Source organism: Pseudopodoces humilis, chromosome 30 (assembly GCF_049639895.1).
Source record: "Pseudopodoces humilis isolate 2021_Gansu_Grassland_sample_001 chromosome 30, ASM4963989v1, whole genome shotgun sequence".
Lineage (NCBI taxonomy): Eukaryota > Metazoa > Chordata > Aves > Passeriformes > Paridae > Pseudopodoces > Pseudopodoces humilis.
This window is the reverse complement of record NC_142229.1, coordinates 498,945-511,229: the sequence shown is the minus strand read 5'-3', so window position 1 is coordinate 511,229 and position 12,285 is coordinate 498,945. Positions and strand designations below refer to the sequence as shown.

The 12,285-nt window shown below is 43.8% G+C and overlaps 1 protein-coding gene across 2 annotated transcripts in view; it reads left to right on the top strand.

Moving 5' to 3' along the window:
• Window positions 1–12,285, top strand: part of EBF2 (EBF transcription factor 2) — a 127,160-nt gene continuing 114,875 nt past the window's right edge. For both annotated transcript variants that reach the window (XM_005532235.3, XM_088068231.1), the window contains exon 1: window positions 1–113. The gene's annotated coding sequence lies outside the window, so the exon portion shown is untranslated. The remainder of the gene's footprint in view (window positions 114–12,285) is intronic.

Below are 12,285 nucleotides of genomic sequence, written 5' to 3'. Positions count from 1 at the left end.
GGCAGCTCTGGCTCTTGAGGTCTTGAGTCCTCCTCTCTCAGACCATAACTCTGCTTGTCTGAGGTGGGGAAGGTTCTCTGGTGGAAAAACAACTGTTTGAGGACGTTCTCCAGGTAGGAGATGATTTCATTTGCTGCAGTAGGGTGGCAGGATGGGGTTGTGCCCTGTCTGTGGTGCTCGAAGTGGTTTTTTCCCTCTGGTTGTGGCTGGTTTGTAGCCTGCTGTGATCCTGCCCTGACGGTGCTTTTGAGCTTCTGGAAAGGTTTGGGAAGGGCTGGTCTGCCCCTTCTTTTCTGTAGAATGGCTTTTTAGCCTTCTTGTGGTGTTCTTGGGTTGTTTCCAGTTCAGTGGGCTTTACTGTAATTGGTAGAATGAAATGAAACAATGAGTAGTGAAACTTCTCCATGATGTTGGTGGGATGCTTTGAGGTGAAGCACCAAGGCCTGCAGAAAGAGGAGTTTACAAATATTCACAAGTGGTTTTGTTCTTTGCTTTAGTTCTACCTTCTCTCCATAAAAATAACAAATAGAAGATGCTTTTGCTGTGGCATGAAATGTGGGGAGGAGTACTGGGAAGTCCATGGGTAAATGAGGGTGTTGCTGTTGCACCTTTCAGGAGGAAGGGATGCATTTTCAAATACTCAGCTGCTGCTTGTAAGACAAAGCTCAGTGATCACCAGCATGGCTCTTGTGTCATCACCTGGCACTCAGTTACTGCAGATAAGATTGGAGACTTCCCTGTGTTTGCGATCACCTCCCCAAGATGCGGTTTTTCTTCCCCTCTGGAGTTTTGAATACACATAGAAATACTAAAAATATAAGTATTTAGCAAAATTCAGACATGCTGTTATCTGTGTTGCATTTGATAAAGCATTTCCTGCTGACTCCTTGTTCTGCCAGCTCTTTACAATGCCTGTAAAGCAAATTCAAACCCTGGACCATGAGATTACTTTTTTTCTCCCATATATGTTTTTTGTACTAATAACTGCACAGCTGCCTGTTGATGATGAGGCTCCTGTTGTGTTAAATGTACTAAGAGTGCTGTAAAGAGGCTGTTGAGTTTGTAATTTAGATTAAGAGGTTTAAATATAGCATGTGAATGTAGCAAAGGCCAGTGGGATTTAGGGGGAAGACTTTATGGGCTAAAACTTTCAAAGGAAACCCAAAGGAATAAGGTGCTCAAATGCTGATAGAAATTGGACCCTAGAGCTTGTCTGAGCAAGGAAAATGACAGGAATGACTCCATAACTGTTCCTAATCACTCCCAGAGCAGATGTTTCCAATCCAAAAATCCTGGTTTGTCTCGATCTGCTTTACAGAAAACGAGAGCAGTTGTAAATGGCTGATTCTGTAATAAAGTGCCCTGGCCACCCTTCTCAGTGCAGTGTGGCCTCTGTTGTTTCACTGACAGAGCTCTGAAGCTGCTCCACTGAGATGTGAAGGAAGCAGCAAAGCAAAGGGAGAGGAAAGGCAGTAGCTTTCAATGTTTTTGGAATGAGTTTGTCTGTGATGTAAAACTCTCTGAGGTCCATGGCTGATTGGCAAGTGTAAATTAGAGTAATGGAACTACAAAATTAACTGGTAAAAGAAGTATAAACCTGGCAAGGCAGTGGTTTTGTCCAAGAGTTGCAGTACAAACAGAGGATGTAATCCTCTGAGGAGGAGGATGCTGCAGGCTGGCAGTGTCCTGTTCTTGGCTCCCTGAATCAGTTCTGTGTCCAGCAGGGCAGGAAGAATTGCTGTCTGTGCTTTTGTGCCCTGGAGAGTAGCCTGGGCTTGCACCATACAGGATGTCTTGGTTGTATCAGTAGAAGATATCCAAAGTATTTTTGAATCTTTATGGAAGCTTCAGATGGGCTTTATCTACTTAGAGTAGAAATGGATTTTGCAATAGTCACGGGGCCAAACATGAGAAGTTTGATATCCACGATTTTTCTGCCTGTCACCTGAAGATCTTTAGTCATACTGCAATGGCAAAACTCAGCCAAACCTGGGATTGTTAGTCCCTCATTTGATCTGTGTAGGCACTGAAAGCTGGAGCTCATCCAGAAGGGAATCTGCCTTTATGCAGAATTGCTCTGGTGTGTTCCAGAGCGTATTCCTTCTGTATAGAGCATCCCTTCGAGCCTGTGCTGCTGCTTGTGCTTGGGGCGACAAAAGCCTGGTGTGGAGGAAGGCTTTGATGTGCTGGGCTTTGTGGAACCTGGTTTACATTGAGGCCATCATGTCTCAAAAAATTTCCCTGAGTAGGGCTGTAAAATCGTGCTCTTGCTGCAGTGACCTCCAGGGAGAGTTACTATCCTAGAGAAAAGGTGGGTGGGAAAGCCTGTTGGGATGGGATACGGTTCAAAAGAGAGGAGAGGAATCTCTACTGGAATAGCAGTACAAAAAAGGCCCTTTTCAGAGCTCACTGAGTGTAACTTTGTGTTGAGAACAGGAATTTATTTGTACTAACAATGGCTAAGTAATCATATATCATTAAATTCCATGACTGCCACTCCACTGGGGCTGTTCAGCACTGGAGTTTGAGCAGAGCTCCCTCAAAAGAGAACAGCTTTAGGTTCAGACCCTGTTGAGGACATGGGGATTGGAGCAGAGAGTTGTTGTGCAGACCACAAGGTGGTGGCATTGCCCAGGTAAATGGTGCGTGAAATATCATGATTTTAGTATTTCTGTGTGCTTGAACTGCAGGTTTGTCATTTGTGCCAGCATTATTTTGGGAAAGGAAATCCCATTTTAAATATTTGACTCTGTTGCATAATTAATCAGGAGTGTAAAATACTTTTCTTGATGCTGGGGACTTTTATTTTCTCTTAGAACATTTTCCTCTCCTGCTTTCCCCAACACTAAGCAATTTGAACAACATTTAGCTGTACTGCAAAGGGACTGAATGCAGTTGTGCTCTGAAAGACAGCTCTGGGGAGTGGGAGAGTAGGGCTGAGTTCTTCCTGTATTATTTCAGGCAAGTGGCTTAAATTTCATGGCCCCCTGTTTCTGATCTGTGAATTGGGAATGTAGCTTTCCTCCTCCTGTTCTTCATGGCACGTGCAGGTGCTGCCTCGCTCACTAACCCCCTCTCTTTTCTTGAGGATTTAAAGTGTAATCCCTGCAGAATCAAGAGGCACAGTGCCAAAACATCTTTAATTTGCTTGTTGTTGGTAAATTTGCACAAATGTGTTGGGTGTTCATCACTGGGAACAGCTCATGCTGAGCCCAGTTCCTGGACCTGTGCACTTGAAACATGAATAAGCCTCAACACTTCTGCCTTAATATTTAAAAAATCTGAGTTTTGTCTTTCTACCTGAATTTCCAGGCTCAGGCTGTAGGATGGGGATATTCTGCCCCTGTGGAAGTGCTCCCCATGTTTATGGTGCTACTGAGAGGGGTCAGTTTAGGTGTTGCTTCAGCTTTGCCTCCTTCTGTTATTCCCTTATCCATCCTTTTCCAAAATCATGGCCTCTTTAAGGGCCTTTCCCCAGTGCTGTAGGAGCTGCTGCCTCATCAGCCTGTTTCCCATCACCTTGCAGCTCTCCCCTTCCTCCTGCAGCATCTGTCAGTGCCTGAGGAGAAAGTTGCCTGACAAACACTTCAGACTTTGCAAAGTTTCAAACAAGATTGGTGATCTTCTCCCTTTCCTTTTCTAGGAATTCTCTAGATCTGAAGGTGAGTTTTGTACTAGGATATGGGGGAAGTGTAGCTCAGAATTCATCTGCTTTGTTCTGAAAAGCTTTGAGCTGTGTTATACAGATTAAATCACGGAACTGTGATTTTATAACTTTTATGTTTGGCTTCTGACAGCTGAATGGACTTCTGCTTTTATACTAACTACTCTTCTGCACTCAACCTACAGACACATCCTTTTTAGCTCCTCTAACTTGTATTTCTTGAGTTGCACACAGATTCTGAACTCCTGGATATTTGGAGTTTCTGGGTCACACTACACAGCACTGGTGCTTGTGACAAAGGACAAGGCTGGGGTGTGTTGTGAAGTCAGAGATCAGGGATCCAAGTGCAGCTTTGCTATTGTTGAAACTGAGGGTGAAACTTCACCAGCCCTGATTCTCACCTGTTGTACCCATGAACAACAAATGTACCCAAGATCCTGGGGACAGGAAGTCAGTGCAGCTGTTAAAACACCTTGCATGAGCAAATATTTAGTTCCTTTCTTACCAAATAATTAGGCCAGGTGTAAAACAGGAGTTCTGCAAACTATTAAGGCTTGTAAGTACGTAATATGCAATATTAATGATATGTATGTAATATGTAAATCATATTTCCCGTTTTACTAACAGTGTGGAAGCAGAAACCTTCCAACCATTGAGAGAACATTTTATCAGTGGCTGAAGTTTTACCTGTAGTGGCAAGCTCGACTTTCTAATTCTGTGTTACAAATGCACATATGTTGTACACACACACCATGAACATGTAAGAGTGTGTAAGTGCAGGAAATTCAGGTTTTTAGATGATGCTGTCGATCCAAGTGAATGTCCTTGGCTCATTTAACCAATCCTTGGTGGAAAGGCAGAGGTTGTTGTGTTCCCAGCCCACGAGGATGTTCCCAAAAACAGATGTTTGTGTTGGCTGTCTTTGGTACTTCTTCAATGTTGTTATTTTGCAGGATACGTGGCAAACGTGCCAATAGTTGAGCCCTGGGGATGTGTTTGCACGTGTCCATGGATGGCATTGTCCCAGGATTCAGGAGCTCCTGAAATCCAATCCTGTCCCTGCCACTGACCTGCAGCAACTTTGACTTCCCCGTTTTCCCACTTTTTACAGGCCAGGAATGATCCAGCAGCATTTACCTGCAGCAGATGCTGAGCAGAAGGGCTTGGTGTTCACTGAAATGGGGTTTGTCACCTTGGGTCTGAATTATGAAGGAACAGCCCATTTGACTATGACTAGATTATGTAATTTTATTGAAACCACAGTGGTCAACAAAACCAGGGAAAAATAATCAAGAAATGAGAATCTAAGGGAAAACAGGAAGAATTTAACTGTGTCAGTTCTCCCAAACTGGACTAGTCACTGAAGCAAACCTCTTTCTTTTATGGTTTGGAGATGTGAAATTAGAAGTGTTCCTTAATATGACTTATTAGTTAATACAAAGTATTTTGCCTGATTGGTAATGCTGATTATCCTGGCTGACAAAAAAAAAAAGGAATAGCAGTGAAAATGGTAAAATGTGGGTTTTTTTGTTTTGAAACGCAGGTCGTTACTACTTGGCCAAATCTGCTTAAACTGAATGCTGTGCAGGACTAATAATGGCCAGAAAAATTCTGCTTTCTTACTTATTTCATCCTGTAGTCTTATTACTTCTCACACTTGAATTCTCTTTGGAACACTTTACAAATTCCTATGAATGGTTTAGCACTGGGGAGCTCTGGATTCTTGGTTTGAGCCTTCATGTGCTGTTTGGACAAAGGATGATAATAAAAGTAGGGATTTTTTCATTGGCTTCCCAACCTATGTTCTTGTTTGGAGCCTTGGCAGATGAATATGTGAATAATAACAATTTCCTTATCCATTAGAAAATTACATTAAAAATAATTTCTTCCTTTCTGTTTATTGGGTGATTTTTTTAAAAAAAAAAAGAAAATATAATACATTTTCTCTTTGTTTTCTCACTGGAAACCAGTAAGGATGTAATTCCTTAATGGTCACTGTCCTAGGCTGGAGTAGGAAATGCTGGCTGGCTGTGGCAGCTGGCAGGGAGCCAAAGCAAGGTTTGGAGCTGTTTGATACTTGCCAAGGCCTTTTATTGCCTGTAGGCTCTGTCACCATGAACATTATTCATGTTCTGTGCCAGGAAAAATCAGGTGCCACAAAGCATCCTGTGGGATGGCTTTCCCCTCCCGAGGCTGCACGTGCTGTGCTGCTCTCCTTCCCTGGGTGTGACCCCTGCCTGGTCACCTCGAGGTCAGCAGAGCAAATCTGGCCTCTGGGGGTGCCTGGGTACGGCTCGGGGCAAAATCCAGTGGTGGGAGGTTTTATCCTGGAGTACAGCCCCTGAGTGCCTCAAATTTTGTAGCTCAAATGTCAAATCTTGAGGCTCAAGCCCCTCGGGTGCTTTCCAGGCTTGAGGCAGTGCCCATGTCCAGGGTTGTCACTGCTGTAGGGTGATGTCCTGTCGTGTGGGACACTCTTGGACACTGCCTTGACCAAGCAGGAGTGAAGGGGAAAGTCCATGAACAGCATTCCTTTAGTTGCTTACTAATGATGTTGTGTCACCCAAAGTGTTCTGAGGTTGTGTTTTCTCCTCCTGGCTTCCCTGTCTGTGCCTCTGCTCCATCCTCATTTCCCTCGTTATTTCTTCTAAAGTTTGGATTGTGAGCAGCGCAGCAAAGGAGCTTTATCTCATATGGTTTAGACCTTGGGTACTAGGCTGTCTTAAAAAGCACAAAGTCAGTTGAAAGCACCATAATTTGCGAAGTATCAGTGCAGGCAGAGAGCAGATAGAAAATCTTAAAGGTTTGTGACATATCTTAAAGATGCGTGACATGAGTTTGACCAAGCAAGTTGCTCAGTCCATCCTTACCAATAGTCCCTGAACATTTTTCTGATACTCACGTGCCTCGAGGTGATGCTGAAGACAAAAAAATAACCTTGGCTGATTCCAAGTCCACGGGACATCAGTGACAACATAACAGATGAGCAAGTTCAGAGGGTTTAGGGCACCCTGAGCAGACACAGCTTTGTGGTCCACATGCATTCTTTGGCTTTAGGGAAGGAAAACACCCTCTGTTGTTTTCAAGAGCATGTGTTCAGAGCATCTGAAGGCTGGAATATGTTGAAGCATATGGCATATTATTTCCTTTCTTCCATTCACAGTCTGCAGCAAGATCAGTCCTGGTAAGAACAAGCTCCAGCTTTCATTTGAAGATATTTCTGTAGCCATTTCTGTCTAGTAAGCAGAGCTTTCTCTTGAAATACAGAAATAGTATCAGACTATTAAGTAAAATATACAATTTTTGCTCTCCTAACTGATGAAAATGTGATGCTTTACAAGCAGGCTGATCAAATCCTTTCAAGTATCAGAACCATTTAGATGTGAGAAACTTTCAAACCATTGCTGTTTAGCCTGCTAAAATCAGCGATGAAAGAAACAGTTCAAATGGTAAATTGTAATTAAACACTGCAGAAGGCCTAAATCTCTGGGAAGATTTCTTACCTCCTGGAAGATAATGGTCAGACTAACCTAGATCCAGATGACTTAAATTTTGAGCTTTTGGTTTTGGCATTTTCACTGGTTATGGGAGATAAAGATAGAACATCACTGTCACATAAAAATCAGCTCCCCTGCTTTGGATACAAATCTCAGCATCAGAATGTGGCTGTGTAATTTGGCAGCTTTTGAAATGCAATAGACTGAGGTAGGAATCCTGTTGGCTTTCTGGAGTGAGGTGTGTTAATAGTTCTGTTCCACCAAATAACCTGAAGTTTCTTTGTTTAATGTGCTTCAAAGAAGAGCTGAGCTGTCTTTCCAAGGTTCTAAAGCTCTAATTGTAGAATATTGGGATTTTTACTGCCACTTTCTTGCCTTATGGAAAGAATGTAGGAATAGTCAGATTTGATTAGATTTTTTGTGTATTTTATTTTAGCTTCTATTACCAGATGCTTTAAAAAAAGGCACAGGAAACTTTTAAAGAGGCAGGTATTATGATTATTGACTGTCCAAGTGATTTTCCTAATCCTAATGTGCTCTGCCTTTTCTATCAATGAAGGGAAAAACTGGCAAGTTTGGAATTAGACACAACTTGCATAATCCTGCTTGTAGTTTGATATTCCTGTCACTCGAGAGTATTCTAGTTTATATGTTAGGTTGTACTTCACAGGAGATCTGTGAAGTACAGAAATCTGCAATTCTTATATTTTTAAATTTAAAATAAGGGTTTTTGTCTAGCGAGTTGCTTAAGGCTTGCTGACTTTTGAGCTGGCAAAGTGTCCCTGTGGCACCACTTGAGAGTGACTATTCATGTAATTAAAGTGAGACACCTGTTTAAGGCAGAGCTGCATTCAGTTGAGTCAAGAAATAAAAATCAGGCCCTCACTGTGCAGATGTTTGAGCACGAGGTTAAGCATGTCTGCATTGTCAAGTAATTCTTGTAAGACCACTTGAATGACTAGAGTAGGTTAAGTGCCAGTGTAACAATGTTTGCAGTTCTGAGGACCACTTTTATTTGGTTCAGACATTAATGAATTAATTGAATTCTGATCTCCAGTGTGTCTGCATTTATCCAGTTGCTTGTGGAGACTCCATTTGACAGCTGGGGTTGGATCCTAAGCACACACCTGGAACTAGAAAGACTGTGATAACCTAAACTCCTTCCTAGTGAATATTTCAGGTAGTTTATATACAAAGACATATTGAAAAGTTGACTTTGATTGCTTTCCATAAAGTGCAAAATGAGGGAGAGGATCCCAGCACAAATATACACCCTCTTCAAGTATTTTTCCTGAGTGTGGTTGTTGCTTCAAACCTCCATGTGGTTACAAAAACAAACTTCAGCACTATGACTCCTCAAATCTGCATTATAAAATAAAATGGAACACACACTCCCCATGGTAAAATATTATTTCCTAAAGTGTTCCAAAAACTATGCTAGGCAAAAGGCAGTAAAAGTATCTTTTAAAAGAAAAAAAAAAAAAAGTTGGATATAAAATGTAGCAGATGTGTTTTTCTGTTCTAGTGAAAAGAAAAACACCTCCTTATTGGAATGAGCAGGAGACTCAGAAGTGGATCTGATGGATACAGTGTTTTCTCTCTTTTGGGAAAGATGAGGTGGGGAAGAAGTTATTAAATGTTTACATATGCATTTGTGAGTTTGAAAGCATTCCTTTGTTCACTGCTTACAAGTGTGGTGGGTGGAATCTCTGTAGTTTGTGAGGGCTGTGAGCGTGGAGAGCTGCCTGCAGTAAATAGTGAGTGCATTTATGGTGCCACAGGGAAGGGGAGAGAGGCAGAGACCAGGTAGGGCTCACAAGGCTGCAGCTATAAACCCCTGCTTCTGCTTTTACTGAGGCTGTGCGGGGGATCTGATGAGGATCTATTGTTTTATTCTTGGGGGCTCAACTTTTTGAAGCAATCAGATGGAGAGTTCTCTTCTGAGAAATGTGTTGATTGTATAAAACCAGGTCTAGAATAAATATCACCGATGGCACTGCAGCACTTCAGAGCCTGTTTTTGCACTTTTTGCAGTTAAGAACTCAAGTTGCTTTCAGGGTTTAGTTGCACCCACCTGAACTGCTTTAAACCTCCCCTGTTAAAAGCGTGTTAAGAAGGTTTATTTCCTTACCTATGTTTTAATTTTAGTTAAATCGAGAGTCTTGCAAATCGGGAATAGTCTTGCATAAGCTGGAGCGATTTTCTAGTCTGGTTGTGTACACAGTGCTCTGACTGCTCCCCCACGCTCCTCACTGCTGGCTTTTGTAGCCGCATTTCTATCACAAGCGACCCCGTGGAAGTGGATATTTTGTCTATGCTGATGCTCGGCTCTTGAAAGCTATTTTCGGGGACTTTGTTTGTTGAATACCGTTACTATATTGCTAAAAGTGCAGTTGGTGTGTGCTTGAACGCGTGACTCTGAACCAGAAGCTGTTACCAGCTTAAGGAAACGTTTCTAAAAGGCACATTTCTTTTTCTGGTACAGGTGTGCTGGAAAAATGAACCTTCCAGTGAGATTAGTGGATAAAGAGGGAAATGTATTAGTTGTCCTTCTCCATTCTGACACTGATAATTTTAACCTACAATTCGTTCCCTTGAGGCACCTGAAGGTTGGTGAATTCTCACAAGTGAATAGGAGCACGCATGAAATGTTTCCTTCCAAGTGTTGTCTTTAGGCTTACTTTAACTTTTATTTTTTTTTCCTCTGACATTCTCCCCTTAAACGTGAGAAGAAACAATAGTAGTTGAAGGTTATGCTTTCAAATGGGTTAAATATTATCTTCTATCCATCTTGCTTCCTGCTGGGAGTCGCTGAGATGTGCCGAGGAGTGAAAGTTGACTCCGGAGTATGAAACGACGCTGTTAAAAACCTGCTAACAAAGACGAGCATCTCTCTTTACCACGTCAAATCTGCCTCACCTGTCATTTTGACCCCGGCATGTGGAAACGAGTGCGGCAGTCTGGAGGGGAATAACTCTTCCTCCAGAAGGAAATGATCAGCACTCACCGAACCAGTTGCTTTCCACACCCGCCCTCCCACCTCCCACCACCCGCTTTCTCTTTTAGTCCGAGGAAGAAAATCGCTGGAAGCGATTCGCAGAGTGAAGGGATGGAGAGCTGGGGGGATTCGGGGGCGGCCGGGAGGGACCCCCCGAGCCCGGGGGATGCGGGGAGTGCCCGGCCCGACTCCCTTCCCCTCCCTCCGCCCGGAGAAGCGGGGCGTCTGAGCCGCTCCAGGCTCCTCTGGGCTCCGGAGCCCCTTCCCAAACCTTCGGCTCCCATTTGTGTCCGTAATTGTATTTACGGCACGGCGGATGCGCTGCTGGAGGCTTCCCTCGCTTTCCAGGGGTCTGGAAGGTTGTTTTTTGGGTTTTTCCACCTCTCAGAGTTCCGCGGTGCTCTTTACCTGCCGGCGGGCGACTCCCCGAGCCGAACTGCGGAAACCTCTAAAGCGCAAAAATCCAGATTTATCGGCGGTCGCTCGCGTATAAATGCCGCTTTTTAAATTTTTTTTTTTCGGAGTGAATTTGCATCAGAAGAATCTGAGCGATGGTCTTTTCGCTTGGTTTAAATACAGTTTGGGCTTGAAATGGGGAATCTAGAGCAGGAGTTTATAATTTCAGAAGTATTCAAGGACTGGAGTGATTTTGCAGTGTATCTTAAAGGCGAGAAACTTGCTTGGGGGAGCAGATTGTGCCCCCGAACGCCCTTGCCCTGCCTGGAGCGGTGCAGCTCCCCCGGCGCTCCCGCAGTGCCCGTGGGAGGGGGCACCCCACGGCCGCAGCCCCCGCGGGGCCGGGAGGGGACGATGCTCCCGCATCTGTGCCTCGACTTCCGAATCCTGGTGGCAGCTGTGTGGGGTGAAGGCAGCGCATCTCCCCTGACCTGCGGCGCTGCCCTCTGACCCCCGGAATCCCTAAAAGCGGGGGTCCCCCGGGGCCACCGCACACGGGTCCCCTTTGTTCGGAGAGGGGCTGGGTCGGAGCCGACCTTGCGGGGATAGGCTCGGCTTTATCTCCAGGGGAGATGGGCTCGGTTTATTAGGGAGCGTTCACTCCCTGTAAACGCATCGGCCAAGGTTGCAGCGAGAGGGAATTCTGCCCCCTCCCCTTCCGCCCCTGCCCCGGGTTAGGAACAAACGTAGGAACGCTCGGACTGGCATTGCCAGAAATTATCTTACTACAAAGAGGGGGCTTTTATTCGAGGAAATGCACCCACACCTATTGCGAAATGGTAAAAAAACCCCAAAACCAACAGTATAATATGCCTTACCATCGCCTGTATGTTTATCTTGTATGCTCTGGTTTCTCACTTTTTTTTTTAGTATTTTTTTAACCTGTTTGGTTGGTTTGGGCTTTTTAATACAGAGAGATTGCCTCTCAGGGATACCAAGATCTTATATTGAAATATTGGCCTCCGTCAAACTGCTGTTGCTTTTCTCTAACGTTAAAATAGCGCCAGCCTCTCCTATTGCTAACCTGGCAAAATCACTTCCTGCATATTTATCAATTTGGGGAGGTGGGTTAGCATGGCAAATTTCCTTGAACAAAGATTGGGTGAGAGGTATTAGTTCATCCAATACCATGTCTGTCACTTATGTAGACAGAATGAATCTGAGTCCCGGCTTTGCCCTCAATCGTGTCTGAATTAAGGATACATTTTTATGAAAGTTTTATGGGAAGATTTTAATTTGAGATTCTTTTTGGAGAGAACTGTATGAAACTCCGCGAAAATAATCTAGAATTTAATAGACGTCTTTTTGAATCGCGGCTGAACGTGGATGGAAGGAGTTCGGATTTAATCTGAAATGGAAATTATAGTTCTATCCCGTTTAAAAAAAAAGTAAAACTAAGCAGGTTAAAGAGAGGAGCTGCACATAATGAGTCAAGGAAATACTTGAATCCTTGCGCTGTGCCTTTAACTACCGAACATCTGATTCCCTCATCTGGCAGATGGTCTCTGAGCACAGATTTGCATTCATTGTCTTGAAATCTGTTTTCGCGTTGGTGTTATATAGATTTCAGAGGCAGATCTATACGCGGATCAGAATACAAAAAGGCCAGGAGGAGAACATCGCCAAGGCAGGGCAGTTTAAAAAAATAAACTAAAATAAATGCAGACCTA